The 17608-nt window shown below is 30.6% G+C and overlaps 1 protein-coding gene across 1 annotated transcript in view; it reads left to right on the top strand.

Moving 5' to 3' along the window:
- The window catches only part of LOC108566905 (probable basic-leucine zipper transcription factor N), a 65099-nt gene that overhangs the window by 37943 nt on the left and 9548 nt on the right, over positions 1–17608 (top strand). The window contains exon 4 of the mRNA XM_017927028.1: positions 12974–13108. The gene's annotated coding sequence lies outside the window, so the exon portion shown is untranslated. The remainder of the gene's footprint in view (positions 1–12973; positions 13109–17608) is intronic.

Here is a 17608-nt window from a genome sequence, read left to right as displayed (position 1 = left end):
AGTGAAAAAAGTTATCACAATACTGCGTAATCTTTTTTACAATTCAATACTGTTATTTCAGATAACTTATTAAAAATACAAAAGTGTTTAATGTTGTAGGTAAACTTCAGAGTTTGTTAAATGTGTATTTATGTGTTTCTTTTACTTAATTTCTTTAAAGAATCCAATGTTTTGTAGTAATTATGCAAAATATTGATTTTGGAAAATCATTTAAAATCAGACGTTAAGAAAATTATCTTATGTTGAACTATAATATTATATAAGAAAATCGCGTGATCCGCTCTTTCAAAGGCCTTGCCAAAGTCAGTGTAAATTACATCAACTTAACCTTGATTATCTAGCATTAATACAAACTCATTTATACAGTCTTTAAATAACTAATTTTGCTGCTAATAATAGTACATATTTTTAAAAATAGCAAGATTTTATTAAGATTTGAATTGTACCATGAGAAGACACAAATTAATGGTTTTAATTGTACTAAATTCTCACAGTATTTTCTCAGTATTGAGATATTATTGTTCAAAATTAAGATGTTAAAATATAACATTTCACCTAATTTTCAAGTTAGGAATTTCATTTATTTTTTTAATTGTATTTATTTACTGATTTTAAGCCCAACATATATTTACTAAGTGTTGTGTAAATAATACAATTTGAGGAAGTTTCGTCTAGATTTACCCCTACAATTTACATCAATTACAAAATCCTTCAGCTGTGTGTATTGTGTAAATGCGATTGATATTTTTAATCAATAAAAGATTATAGTTATATAAATGCAAAACAAAGAACTGAAATTATATTTCCTTATAACTTGATATGTGTGATAAATATTTTATTAAAGTAAGGAACAAAATTTACGTAAATTTGTAAATTTGTTTACTTTTGAGTTAATTTTCTAACGGCTGAAACTGAAACATGAATCTATAGTAAACTTGGAAAACACCAGCCGAAGGAAATACAATCAATACGAGACAAAGTTTAGAATACTCTCCAAGTTATTACAAAGAGAAGTAACTCTAAGATGCTCTGAACAAATCAAAGGATTCTAGGTCAGTTAACTCAATAAGTTTATTAGCGGCAACGAATTAAAGTGATCTAAATAAAACTAATGCAATTACAATTCTATGAAAGTAAATAAAAAAAATTGGTATTACTTACGAATTCCATATTTTAGTCAATTTTAAATTTATTTTTTGAGAACAAATTTTAGACACGTTCTAATACTCGATTTACGAAAACTACTTGTGATATATTTTTTTTTGTTAATTGATGATATGTCCGTGATTTTAATTAAACATACATTCTAGTTGTACATGTGTATAATTGACGGTTATGTGTTATAATAATTGAAACATAATAGATGTTAATGTAATCGTCATTTGAAGCTCGTCGCCCACCGAATCGGTTCCGTGCAGTCTCCGGCAAATTCCTATAGTTAATTCTTAAATGGATTATTGTGGTGATCTTGGTGACACAACCTGACTGATCTGGTCTTTAAATTATAACTAATTACGCCAAACAAACTTCAATGATAAGCAACGATGGTATTAATATGCGGCATATTAAGTTGCCTCGTTTTCAGAATGTTGTCATAAATTAAATATTAGGTGAACCAATTAATTTCGAAATTACACAATTAACGGGCGTATCAGATAGTTAAGTGAATCAGCGCTACGAGCTCGATCGTTCTTGATTCGCCGTTTAATGCCACCATAAAGCTAATTAACTCACTTGAACAAATTAATATTCGACTGCTACGATTGCTGGGCTTCAATTCAGTCGAAGATACTGGATGGATAGTACCAATAAATTTAAATAATCTAAAAATAACATTAAATGAGTTAAATAGATTATTTAAAGCTGGCTGTTTAATACTCAATACTTGTCAGTTAAGTAAAATGGAGTGTATATAGAAATTACAATAATCATCATGAGTATCTGACTTAACTGCACGATATATAACAAATTACAGTGGAACCTCGCTTAATGAGTTTAATCCTGGACTTCTCTTCTCATCGTCACTCGTTATGCGAAACATTATTTTTCTTACAATTTATTTAATTCGTTAAGCGAGGTTCGACTGTACTTGGAAAGTACAATCTATTCCGATTAATCGAGACAGCCGCTTATTAGGGACAAATCCTAAAGAACGGAAAGAAAACTCGGGAAAATATTCCGTTTAATCGGGACAGAAATCCATCCACGCATGTTGTGTCTGAGGCGCATACGCATGAATGCTGTGCTTGAGTCGCATCCATGGACGGACCAACCTGATACATGTGTAACTTCGGATAATTGGGCCAGCTGTTTAATAGGAACAGTATGTACTAGTTCCAATGTGTCCTGATTAAGCGGAATCGACTGAATTATATAGTCAGTAGACAACATTAAAAATTGAAACTAACTAACTAATCCAAAAACTTCTATTGCTTCTTCTTTTGCTATACTAGATCCGTATAGTCTCATTGAGTATTGTGTATTTAACTACAACTCATATAATGACTGATCGGACTAACCTGGATTATTATTTGCACCATATGGTAAGCAATATAAGTTGTATAGAAGTAAAGCTGGCAAAATTCTCCCCTACATTTTATTTCGAATGTAGTAGTCATGTTTGACTGTCGCCCGGGACTTCAATCTAAGCAACGATATTAGATCAATATAAAACCATCTGATCGAAAAAAGAAACTACATCAGTTGCTCTAAGGACGTTGCCTAAGCGATCTCCGATTGAAGTTACGTAAGATGTCTTAGGATTGCTGAAACTTTTCCTTGCCAGTCGCATTTGGTTTTACATAAACATACAGTTTGTATCTTTATGAATCGTGTTTCAATCTGCGGTTGCAGCGAAAGCAGTTAAGTAATTAAATGATTAAATTTGTGCCGCAGAATTCGCGATGTTGGCGTTCATCGCGAAAGCATTCCTTGACGGTAGTAATCCTAACCATCGATTTGTTGCGGAAACGATGCTTTTTGCTACATTCATAAACCTGCGAATTCCCATTGGAACCCTCTTAAGGGAAATTAAATTTGCTGGAAAGGGTTTCCTTCTCTGCATGCATAATTCATGATTACAAAACGGCGGTGCGTTTAAAATAAGAAGCGAATATATAGAAAAAGAAATTACTCGGAAAGCTCGATAATTTGCAAATCCTTGATTCACTAGGCCAAATTGGTTTCAGTTAGTTTTTGGTACACACATTAAGATGTGCCGAATCCCCCGATGGGATTTCCCTCGAGGAAATTAAATTTACTGCGAGGGATGATGCGTGAGTCACTCAACCGACGTAGATTCCATTCATAAAGCATCCAGAGATTGCAATCATAATATTAAACTTACTCTCCTTTTGATCTCGCGATTGCTGAAAAGTAAATTCACGATTCAAAACACATGACAATATTACATTTGTATATCACAAAAAAGTATTTGTAGTAGCTTTTATTTAAGAATTAATGAGAGGATTGTAATAAAGTTACTATTATATTACTTTAATAAACTGTCAAATATTGTTTAACTTTAGTAAACTCTTAAAATTTTGTTAAACTTTAGTAAATTATCAAATATCGAATATGGAAAGTTATAGTTAATTTCAATATAGGGAAAATAATCAATATTCTCAGAAGATTTGTTTGTAGCGTTACTCAGATACAGCGGATTATTTGTTGGCTTACCTTTCTACGTCGAGCAACATCAACATTTAGGGGTTGATGTTACGAGGTTCTCTTTGTGCGTGGGATGGTATTTGGAGCGATCGATCATGCAACAATTGCTCGGAACAGGGAATATTGTGGGGGCTTTGGTTCGAGGGTTTCGGGTTTCCCCGTGTTTTTAGGCGGAAAATGGAAGACTTTGAGAATACTAGGCAACATGAAATGAATACAATACTATACCCACATCACATGAAATATTGAATTTAGTAATTATAAAAAAAGTATAATTATAAAATTATACGTGTAGAAATAATATACATAAATACATATCATAAACAATTGAAATTAAATAAACTTAATTGGTTTGTATTATCTAAAGCATTCATTATTGATACTGATTAATTATAATTATGTTGATTATTTCTATTCGTGCAAAATATAAGTAAACAAATTAGCAAATAACATAATTATCTAATTATTTTATATCATTATGAATTGCAATAAAATTTATAACTAAATTTATTGAAAATGTGAGTTTTTGAATATTGTTTCCATTGTGTAAACGAATAACGTATGCAAGTTGATTTAAGAGAAAATTTATACAAGTGAAATTACTTGTGAAATTGTTTTCAGGAAAGAAGATTTTTATCAAATAAACTGCGAACGTCAGTTCTTTATTTTGAAACTTGACTTCAACTTCTATTACTTTATTATTGGATACAAAAATTTAGTACTTTTTATTTCTCACTTCATTTCTCTTAAGTATTATACTTTGACTTCAGTTCCTCATTGTATTGGGAATTCGAATGTGGTAATCTCTCTTCTTTCAATGATAACAATTGTTTTTTTTCTTGTTGATGATTAAAACTTTTATAATTTGTTTCAAGTTTTATCACTTACACATGTTGAGTACCTTTTTCTGATGCCAAACTTTTTGGTAAATGGTAAATATTAACTGTTATAATATAAGCTATAATAATTCTTTCATATTTTTTGTAATTTTAAAATTGTAAATAGTACAATAAATTGAAATAGTTTATTCGCGGAAAACTACTAAATTATAAACATAAATTATTTAAAAAAAATACAAGGTTAAAAGTCTACGGTCAATGACATTTTTCCTAATGATTTATATATATTTTTCTAATTCATTAAAAATAAACAAAAAGTTTAAAAATATCTACTGCTGGAATTTTTAGTGTGTCATTATCGTGTGTAAATGTCCATATTTAATAGCCAAATTTTCCATATAATTAATCATCATATTTTAGATAACAAAGCTTACCTGATTTTGTAGACATTAATTACATCGGACAAAACTAATTTTAATTATTTATAAAAATAAAATAAGCTAAATAAAAAATAATTAACAATTTATTTTTTATGTGATTCATTGTAAAGTTTGATCTATTTTAAGAGAACAAAGAAATTGTTCAATATTGTTTTGATTCGGTTACAGTTTGAAAGTGGTAAATCGCAAATAAACGTAGTAGATTTATGATGATTGAATGAAATTCACGATATAACCGGGTCTATTAATAGACCCAAGGTTCAGTTGGGTATTAAGAGATAAGCTTCGAACGAGGAATTTCTTTCGCACGAAAACAGGAAGACACACCCTTCGTAAACGATTGAATTAATTCCCTTGTCGATGAGGAAAAAAAAATATACGTGGCACCCTTTCAAATTCGCATTTATTTGCATAGATAAATTTGTTTTTTTATTCATATTCCTTTTTTTCTGTTACATAATTTAATTACGTTTAGGATAATATTGAATGTGCATTGTCTATTTGGTTTCCTGTTGAGGTAACATAAATAGTGACATAGAGTGAGAGAGAGAGTGGGAAAGAAACAAAAGCATCAAGTTAACAGTTAAGATTCCGAACGAAGGAAACAATAATCGGACAGGTTTACAACGAGACCACGGAGCCTCGGTTACGGTTCTCGTGGGCAGAAAGCAAAGCGTTTTCTGCAAAACGAAAGAAGGAACCGAAAGGGAACGCCCGCAGGGGAAAGACAGACAAAGAGAGAGAGAGCGAACCTCCTCTCTTCAGTGCCGCGACTCCATCCAACTGACCGTGACGCGACGTTCGTTACGCAACGAGCATGGATGGATGTGTGGCGGCATTACACAATCATCGCAACAGTACGTACGTACATATGAGATATGCCATGGTCGGAATAATTGCGATACACGTGAAAATACGAAGGTGTAATAATATATCGTTCCCCGTAAACGAGATGATGTTCGAGTGACGGCCGTTACCGATTGCGAAACTAATTAGTGCTCTATAATGCTTACAGCCACTGATTTCGCAGTTACGTTTATCAAAATTGAAATAAAATCCAATGCTGACATTGACATTAATCGCTCGCCGTCAACCTTGCACAACGAACACTCGATTTTATAAGTAATGTTAACATTGTACACAGATAAAACTTATGTACAATCTCCACTATAATACGCACAATTTGTATTCATTTTATAGCCTGTTAAAAATGAGTGTGCATATTATACTTATATTGAAAACATTATTTTCAATATTGAACAAGCGTGACAGTTCTTAAGTTGTTTGAAAAGTTATGGATGTTTATTATATAGGAAATTTTATCAGAAACTTTCGCGCTAAATCAAGTGCGCGCATTGTACACGAGTGTGTATTATGTTCAAAATTTTACGGTACTGCATCTGTTATAATGAAAACTTAATCCGCAGCCTATTATTATTTCATCAAGTTTGTGAAAATTCTACAACAACCGTAGTAGCAGAACAGTAATTAGCTACACTCTTCATATAACTGTCTGTACTCTCACTATAATGAAATAGTATGTACCATTTTTTTTTTATATGTAGACGTTCTTATATTATTAGGCTCATTTGGATGAAGTACAAAACATGCTGTTTCAGTGTGCGGCGAGTTTGCAAGCAGAGTTAAAACATCTGGCATGGCAATTCGCACATATATATATGTTGTTTTTTTTTAATCTTACGTTCCTACATCTTTAGTCGAATGCTAAAAAAAGGCGTTAGTGGCAGATTAAACGTCCTGTCCTCATGCTCATCCATTGAAGATTGCTCAAAGGGAATGCGTTTGATCGTCGCAGAGGTCGCTGAACCCGCGTACGAATTACCAGGAATTGTAGTTTGGCATCGAATTACGTTGCATCAATGAAATGATGGTAATGGTGAAAATCGGTGGAAATCTGATGACTCGTTAATTATACATTTTCAACAAATTTTAATGCAACTATTGCAATTTTTTTTAGATTTTTTCCATCATATAATAAGAATATAATTGTAGAAAGAGAGCTACTATTGAGTACACATGTTATTAAAAACTACGCGATACTTGATAAATCATTAACACCGCCTACTATCTTGAGACAAGATACTAACTTATTTACTACGTATACTACTACAATACTAACTTATTTTGTTTATTGTGTAATAACCTTGGTAATACAGAATGACGAAAAACTCAAATACTTGGGAAAGTATGATGATTGACAAACATTTTGGAAATGATTTGATATTTTGTGACTCATACTATAAATACTTGTCCAAGTTATCAATGAATGTATTTAAATATGTGACTTATCTAGTAAAATATATCATCTTTGTATAAATCTGATGCCATCCAGGATTCTACATATTTTATTTATATGTTGCTACTAGAAAGAGACTAAAGAAAGTTTGCGCTTACTAATCTCAAGCAAAACTACGAATATCTTCAAAGTCGAATGAAACTTAAACTTAAGAGGTAATTAACTTATTAACTGCTTTTTTGCATGCGCTATTTTTCCCCTCGAAATTAATGTTTCTTTAGCACGGAAAACTCTGCAACCCTGTTTTATGTTGGCTTCACACAGATATGGCAGTATTCCCGCTCGTAATTCAACCCTCCGCTCACCCATCCTCGCCAACTCTCCCGAATTGCGCCCCCAACCTAGAACTAACTGTTGACTGGTAACCATGGTAACCCTAGGGAAGAGGCCGCGCGCCGTCTGAATGAAATGGTTTGTTTCGTCGCGGACAGAACAGATGATCAAATTCCGTTTCGTCTCACTCGACGTTCTCAATTGATTACCAGTTTTTTTTGTGTACTTGTAATTATCTTTGTATTAATCTTGCAATCTTTATAAAAAGAGAAACGCAACGTAAAGGTATGAAGATTGCCTCTGGCGAATGGATTTTGATCTCGTGCCATTGAAATATGTACGGATTGATTTTATTGCCGCGACGCAACATCGTCGTCGCTACTTTTGTACTGCTACTAATGATGAGTCTACGCCGACGTTTTCATATTTGTTGCTATTCTTATATAATCTAAATCAGAGACGCGCAAACAATTTTTTAAAAAATACTAATGGTATTATGATCCTCAAAATATGTCTGCAACGTTATTTGAAATTATATATGTATAATTATTCTTTAAAATCAAAACCTTTAACAATATGATTATTCTTGTTATAATTCACATTCGTTTTCCATTGTGAAATAGTTTTTCCATACATATGTTTTGAGATGCGTGCTTAACCAAAGTTAGAGTACATTCGTAAAGTTCACGCGCGACTTCTCTTATCGGATGTAAGTTGTGTGGGCGTACCATAATGGGACATTATTTCAATTTTATTTGCTTCAACTTCCTCAACATTTCTTTTTGTGTCAGTTAATAACCTTTAGTTGTTTATGTTCATTTTTATAGAATAGAAAAACCGTCGAAATATACAATCAATAAATTATATATCTAATCAAACTAACAAAGACATTCATGAATTTTATCATTAACATCTCCCATCATATACTTTTTATAAGTGAAAACATTTCTACGATTATTTTTATTGCAACAACCATACAATTACTTCAACAAAATAAAACAATGAATAACTTTTATATTTAATTATTATTAACAAATCGTGACAAAATGCAAAGAAAATAATGTAAAGAACATCCTATTTGATTATAATTCTGAGAATTAAGTGTTTCAAAACATGTTAATGGTTGTAATCTATTTGTTGTAGTAGTTTTCTTTTTTATTTTACGAGTGCAAACGTGTTTTCATAATGCTGCCAGGGTTCAATGAATATACGGGGCTACTACCGTGGTTCACATCAATACAAAGGAGGTTTCGTGCGCGCCTCGTTCTTCGTTTTCGCTAATGACGACTGTGAAACACGTTAAGAGAAGTTAAAAAGGTTTAACGGTGAACGCGAGTCGCGCGCTAAATAAGTTACAGTTAAAACATATTCCTCATACTTTCTTATATACGCACCTAATGAACAGGATATTACGGCTAAACACTTTTAACTGGAAAGTCAATAAAAGGTGATTACTACTAATTAACCTAATTGAAATTTACGACGATGAAACGAAGAACAAAAATAATTTTATACCGCGTTGCGTTCGCGCCTTCCCCACATTGCACGGTTTCAATTCAAACGTAATTATTTACAAATCTTCCTTAACTGTTACTTAATAAAATAAATTAGATATTTAACTATTTTTTTAACTGGTTGAAACTGACCTACTTATTTCAAGTTTCTTGAATTTAAACAAATTTACACCGTTATATTTTATTAACAAGTTATTTTATTAAATGTTTTTAAGTGGAATTTATTAAAACTGAATATTTAAACTAAATGAAAGAATGCGGAATAAATTAATTTCCATTAAACGTTTGTATCATTGAAATAAATGTATTGAAACAAAATCTAATCATTAACTTCCTACTACATTTTATGAAAAAAAAATATAACCATATAATTCTTTATTTTTATGTATTAAAGTGTTTTATATTAAAATTAGTATCAAATGTTTTAATCATATACCGGATATAATTATATAATTTACTGAAGGTAAATTAAAAAATAGGTCACGAAGTCTACACTTATCTTAATAAGAAACTAGATTTCGTAGTCTCATATCCGACATATCTTTTTTTTGGTTGTTCCTCTGGTATATGTCGGAAACTGAACGGTACTGACTATAATCTTAAAAGAAAAAAATATCTAGGTTGTAATTCATCAGATCCGTTACTTTAAGTATTGGACGACATTTGTTGTAAAGCATCAAACATAATTGAAACATACTTTAACTATATTTTTTTATATTTTCTTACTAATCATATTTACAATTATTAAAATTAATCAAAGATGTTAAAAATATATAATGTCAGATATACGTGTATTATTTTTTATAAGATTACACAAATTATCTTTAATTATCGGTGTTAGCAAAATTAGTTGAGAAGGTCATAATCACTAGAATAATAACAAGTGATTATACAAAAATTAAAGCTCAAATAAAATATTATTAAACCTTCGACGTGACGCAAAATAATCTTGGTGAATCTGGAAATCACAATGACTACTGTATTCAAAATTGGGCTAGTAAAATAAGTGGAACAAAGAATTGAGTGTTTGGAGTTGAATGGTTCGTGACATATCTGCGTGACAGACCACAACAGAGTCGACTGGGTCATATAATAAGCAATAAAAGGAACAGCTGAATTTGGAAGTTCTACAGGAAGGTACACTTTTCCTGTATACACAAACAACAACGGCATGAATGAGTTTGAATTAAATGCTAGTTTATAGATGTATTCAGAAGACGCATGCATTATTTATAGCGGATCTGACACAGCCATAATAGAAGAAAACAAACTAATCTACGCAAACTACATGGAAGTTACGAAAGTATCTTTTTAATTATTAATGAAGTTAAAGCAAAATTACTTAAGAAAATACATTTTTTGATTAATAAATATTAAAATACTAATAGAAAACAAATTCGTAAATTAAATAAAGTTCTTATGAAATCTTAACATCATTTTTGATTTTTTTATTTAGATAATTAACGTTCTTAATGATGTCAACAAAATACAAAAACAGGAAAATACAATTAATGACTAGAACTTCAAACCACATGCCATATAATTTGTGGAAAAATACTTCAGAAAAGTAGGTCATAATTCTATTACTAAATATACTTAATATCAATTAATTAAATTTGAAAATAGTTTGAAACAAATTCACGATTTATTTCTTAGACTTGCGACATATCCTTTAAAGGAAATTCAGCAGTTGAAGACAAAGTCAAAAAGGTTTGAATTATGGATACGAGTCCTTCAAACATAAACAATCTTGGCTAAATGAATTGATCATTAGTTTATTCAGAAAAACATCCTTACCGTTATTTCCCTAAAATGTTGCAATATTTTTATTTTGAAAAATTTTAAGTAAAAACTACAAATTAGTGAATTGAGACATGTTGAATCATTTAAAATAACGATGTTTAGATGTTTAGGTTGATCAAAATCAGCAACCAATGAAGGAATCATAAATAAAGTGGTTTATTAATATTCTGAAAAAGCATGACTGAATTAAACATCAACATTTTGGTTTGAAAAAAATCACTGCCACATTACGAATGACACTTTTATTGACAAATGAACGAAAACAATTTAGAAAAACTTATTGTTTGACTTATTTAAATGTAATACAAAATTATTGTTTGTATATTTTTATGACACGGAATTTTTAAATGATGAGTATTTTTTGGGGATTTCCATAAGATAATGCTTATTAATACGCATTGAAAATTAAAAAACAATCATATACTAGATTATACATTGTTATTGTATGTACAAATCCATAATACCTTATTTAGCAAAGGATACAATCATGATAAAGAATAAGTTAGAAATTCTGACAACAAGATACTCCATAGTTCTTTTATTTCTATTCATGGAGAAATATCAATATAGCTGTATAATTTACAGATTAAATGGATGATTTTTAAAGTTTGGGCAATATATATATTTTATGAAAGAAAATAAATATTTTGAAGTCCTAGTACTACTACAGATTTGTAATCTACTATTGATGCACTTGCATTTAAATGTGGACAAAATAAATAAATCCAGCGATTAAATGTAAAAGCAAGTGAGCGTGAGCACTCGTGATTTTTTTTCGTAAATGATTTATTTGTTATTTCTATTTGTGCGGCTTCGAGTTGCGACCTAAATAGTTGGGTGCGTTCTGACATTGATGTTGCGGCAGAACCGCGTCTACCGACGTCGGTTACGCAACAAAAACAGTGCGCTCTGCGTGCATCCACAAATGCAACGCGAATCTACGAAAAGTCGAACGGCTACTGGACATTAAGCTGTGTGCCGAATGCTGCGTTATTTTTGCACTTTGCTTCAAGTCGTGCAAAAGGCAGGAGCATGATGCTGCATCCTTACGTACACTTGCCGCTTCGTCCTCGAGCGGAGATTGCAACCTTGGTTTCGACACATACGCACGTCCAAGGACAACGTCGTCTTCGTCGAAATCTACACCGAATTCGGTCGGACACATTGTTATTGTCGAAACCTTGCGAAAGCCTGCAATTACCAAAAGCACAAAACATGTAATGAATGCGTAATAGTTTAAGTCTCGATAGTTTCTTAGTAACTCTCAGATGAATTCTCGCTCTACCGCAAATTCCGCAAAGATCTTAATAGAAATATCTAACTATAAGTAAATATTGATTCTAGTCTCGTACAGTTCCATCACTACTTGATTTTTTATTACGATGTGTTTGGAATGACGTTCACCTTCACCTTCATTACCTCAATTATCTTTCTAAGTTATTATATACTAAAATTACAAAATATACATTATTCTAAGAAAATTTTACAACTAAACCTATACAAGTTTGTAAATAAATTGATTTCAAATACATTTACACAATGAATACAAGCACTAATATCCAATGATAATAAGATCGCAAAAAAAGACAAAAGTCCAATGTTAATATAGACAATCAAATCCAAACCTTCAAATTTAATGTGAAGTTTAATTATAATATCCATACTTAAGTACCAACAATATGAAAGCACGAGAAAATGTCAACCATTTACTATAAAATTTAATTAATTTTCAAATAATACGCTTTGAATTAAAATAATACAAAAAAGTGTACTGTTTTTTTTCTTATTACTACACAATTACAATAAATGAATTTTGAAGCAGGCATAATCATTATAACCTTCCAGTCAATTATACCTGTAAAGTGTTGTGTTGTTTATGGCTAGTTCCTATTTAAGTCCAAATATATAAAAACTGAACACATTTCCTCGATAATATTAGCTAAATAACTATTCAATAATATTAGTTATATAATTTCTATGTAAATTCGATTCATATTATTATGTAAATATGTGGAAAATTCCAGAATAATATTATTTCATTATGTTACGAAATCAGTGATTGACCGTAGATAAGTCGTCGTACATTTTCTATAATTTTTGTTTTTTTTTTTGTTTCAGGCATTGGTAACATGATCTTAAGGATATAAGGAAATGTACCGCAGCAAGATGCAATAAATTCCGAAGTGCGAGGAGCCCACGACTGGGAATAGCATGTTGCATCATCATTCTTCGCTATGTCCTGCAAACGAAGAGGTAAATACTACAAAAAAAATCTTCAAGTGAGTACGCTAGAAAAAAAATAGCGTAAAAAATCGGAAACAAAAAAAAAGAAACGGACCGGGGTTTTGTTGGAAAAGAAAAGTTTTAATGACAACGAAATTCGGATACGGCCACTTTCCAAAATCGATTGCGATAGAGAAATAAATACGACTCGCTGCGGTTTACATTGTACCGATGTGTTTGCATAATCAAAATTATAAATTGCGTTTGTTCTTTTTTTTTGCTCGAAATTGCTGCAGGCAAATTGCCGATTGAAAAATGTTTTGTTGTGTTACGCAAACGTTGGAATTTATTGTGTCAGAATCATAAGAAGTTCATATTAATAATAGAGTATAATAAGAAATTATTAAGGTTTATTCTTAATTGTTTATTGTTTTCTTACATACGTTTGAATTTTGTTTGATTTTCTGAAAGAATGTCAATGTCAAATAGAAGAACATTTATCTCAGAAAACAAAAACGATCAAATTAATCATTTCTGTTTGTAAGTTTTAGAATTTAAAGAGTGAATAGTGTAAAAATAAAAGTAATACACATCTAAAACCTGCAAAATCGCTCAGAATTAGATTCTAATAATTATCGGACTATTCGATTTTTTTTATGCGTTCAAGTATTTTTTTTTTCTAATTTTGTTCTACTATTTAACCCATTTGTGCCCAAACTCCAACAAAGAAAAACATGGATTTTCTTTTAAAAATTCCTTCATTTATAAAAACTAAACACAAAAAAATAACAGCACATTTTCTTTTTCAAAAAAAAAATACAAAAATTTGGTGTACTCGAGTGGGTACTTCAATGCAATTTTTTCTACGTACAATGTATCTTGTAAACTCCAATTGAGTTATTTTTAGGCAGATGGTATTTGTTACAGTTTCCATGCGTTGTCCATAGTTAGGTCCAACATATAAGTAAAAAGTACAATTTCTTGCCATGTTGAAAATCAAAAGTACTTCTCGGTTATTTTGATAATTCCTTTGACGATTGTATCAGACACTTCGACATTCTATTTTTTCTAATGGTTGCTGTTGCCCTAAAGCCCTTTTTGATCAGAGTTTTCGAGTGCAAAGTACATGTCTTACTTTTATCGTTATATTATATAATTCTATATATTAAAAAACAAATATACAACTACAAGTTTTAGCTATTTCTTACTAGATTGCAGAAAATTCTATAAATACCGCTGTATCTGCTTGGGTACAGTGGACAAAGATGGTTTACTGGTGGTGTTTAATTTTTATAATGGAAGCAGATATCTAAAATGAAAAGCCTTTATAAATTAAAATTTACAAAATGTATTGGTCCTTGCGATAACTGTTGACTTATATAAATGAGTTTCATAATTGAAACATAACTTAAAATGTTTTAAAAGTTTTTATTAATATAAAATTTTGAAATATATTAAATATATATTTGAAATATATATAAAAGTGTTTTGGTCTTGGATTTTAAACAAATTCAGTACATACTTCGTGATACTTAACAATTAATTGACAAGTAAATTAAAAGTATTACATGTAGCAATCTTACTATAGAAGTAAAAATATGAATGACTTGAAATGATTTAATAAATATGTCGCCGTCATTTTCATGCAAAAATTATCATAGTTGATGCAATATGATTTGAATCGATTTATACCATATGTATATATTCTACGTCTAGAGGCGTACAGATTATATGTGCGAAAGAGAAGTGCGCTATGAATAGGACGACAAGTGTGCGTGGATGATTCATTAAAATCAGCGCGGCTTACATAACTAGCTAACTGTAGCTTGTTAGGTAATAAATACAACGTGCACGATCCTAAGTGCATAATATTTATGGCGCGTATTCGTTACCAACTATTCTGCATGTAAACGAATCTTTATTCTAATGAGCACTCCGCTCGTACGGATATATTAAATACGCTTACTTAAAACAAACATACTTGTTCGCACAAAGTTTCATCCACAAATTAATCTCCATAAAATGAAAACTATTGAGTTTAGCCAAAATATAATTTATTTTTAACATACATCATATTTATAATTATTATAGATATATCTATCATATAGTGTTTATATTTGACATCTTAAAGTTAAATCTTGTGATTTGCTTGAGTGACGCTAGTCTTTACCTGCTTGGACTACAATGGCACTCTTTTTTTCAAATAGTAAACTTATAGATTATTAGCTTATTTTAAACCGAATTTTCTTAATTATCTCAAAAAATAATCCTAATGCTGATGTAGATTTTATTTTTGTAAAACAAAATCTACATTTATTAGTAATCATAATAACGATTGTAATTATTTAATCGTGAATATGTAAAAAAAAGTATTTATTAATAAATTAATCTAAACTGGATTTATGAACATTTAGAACAGACATTTTTTTATAATTTTGCAAAAAAAATGTTTTTAAATAACAAACCTTCTTTGATTAATAGGAAATAATCCTCAGTGCTAAGTATTTTTTTAAAATATGACATTTGTAATATTCTAACAATTTGTACTCAATTAATTGGTATTAGTTTTCTATAGGCTAACAATGTTAACATATTGACTTATATAATATATGTTACTTAATTAATGTTTTTTTTATATACTAATAGAACAGTTTTAAATTAGTTACGAAACTATCACTAACTACTTATTAATCAGGGTCTTCAGTATAATGATATGAAGATTGCATCGCGAAAAGTCGACACAGTTGAAAATACCCGAAGTATATTCTATTTATTCTGCGTTTGCTCGCCGGGTTGGTTGAAGGAAGAAAGTGCGATGATCTAAAAATTCTACCTGCTCGGACATTTTGTTGGGTGTATGGTCATTGGTTGCCTGGTGGGGGAAGTCGAGGAGTCCCAAAAACCAAAAGAAAAATAACATTTGTTGTGCATGCGGCTATGATGTTGCGAGACTGACTCAGTGTGTTTTTGTATACATATATAGGAAGAGAAATGTGTGTGTTTGTGAGTGTCAATAAATTATAATCCCTGTCCGTCCGACCGGCCCCGACCCATGGGAAACCATGGATGAAACTAAGAGCATAAGTTTCAAAAGCCGTCCTCGCAATTGCTCGTGACGAGTTCCAACACACACACACACACAAAATATGAGAATAATCGCAGCCGTGATAAAAGAGAAAGGAGAAGGAAATAGTTTCGGCGAGAGTAAGTGTATAATTTACATATCGTTGCCCAATTTTACTCTAGTATAACTCGTGAACTTTATTCCGACCGAAAAGAAAGAATTTCTTTCAATTTCGCACTCCTGACACGAAGTTTCAATCCTATCCGATGTCTGTTTGTTTGGCATGCATTCAACTTGCATTACATGCACTGTCCTTTTCCGTCCAGTCGGAAATCGCGGTCAAGGTAATAAAACATTTGCTTTCGCGTTAATATAAACAACAATGAAAACAATCACCAACTTACTCAATGACATCTTCATTCGGTTAGAACGAACATCAATCATACTCTAAAAAAAACATAGTCCAAACACATTAAAACGTCTTAAGCAAATAAAATAAGTTAGTGAGTATAAATAAATAATATTGTGAAATCTCAGTTCAGAGAAAATTGTTTGTGTCTGTTAAAGTGATCTGTTAAGTAGAGTGAAGTTTTTTATATGTCGATCCAATAAACTACAAACATAATCTAAAGCATCTATAACAAGTTTCCATTAAGGAAAATTGCATCAATCTACAATCAAACCCAAAAGTTTAATGACCGCAATCCGATACGGTTGAACAAATCACTTATTGTATGTTAGTTAAACTAACCATTACCGTATAAATTTCAATAAATCCTATTTAAATACACGCATACAAATGACTTCGTTTAAATAAACTATTTTGAATGAATATATCAATTAATAATTGTTACTATTACTCCACGTTTATTGCCTCGCAAATGTTTTCATAAATTGTTATTAAAAAAAGAAAACAATGCAATTTGTGTCAAATGATTCTACGGAATGTCATGTTACCATGGCGTATTAGCTGATAATTATAACGCACATAAACAACTTGAGGTTTTCATTTGTATTGATTCTATGACAGTACGTCATCTGTTATTATGTCACTGCCAATGCCAAGTTGCTAATTAAATCAGTGAGTCATCAGCCTGGCCTCGACGCGCAAGATCAAAATAATCGCTGACTCCTAATTTCTTTGTTTCCTTATTGCAACGACTATTGAAGCACGTGATCTGTCCAGAAATATATGTATCATAAAGAAAAATTTACAAAAAAAGTATCTGTCATTTATAATAATGAATAGTTTTGATTTATTTTACTAATGAATGTTGATTACTTATCTTATGTGAATTAATAGTGTATCGTTGCTTCTTTCAAAATGACTATCATTTATCATCTCTTATATTTTACCAGATTTAGAGATATTTACTTTGTATTATGAATAATCAATCACCGATGACAATATGTTTCCTGACTGTGCTGTCACATTAATAATTATTTGGTATTATATCACTGTCAAT

This window comes from Nicrophorus vespilloides, unplaced genomic scaffold (assembly GCF_001412225.1).
Source record: "Nicrophorus vespilloides isolate i.1.1-1 unplaced genomic scaffold, Nicve_v1.0, whole genome shotgun sequence".
Taxonomy (NCBI): Eukaryota; Metazoa; Arthropoda; class Insecta; order Coleoptera; family Silphidae; genus Nicrophorus; species Nicrophorus vespilloides.
The sequence above is the reverse complement of the archived record's forward strand: the minus strand, read 5'-3'. Positions and strand labels throughout refer to the sequence as shown.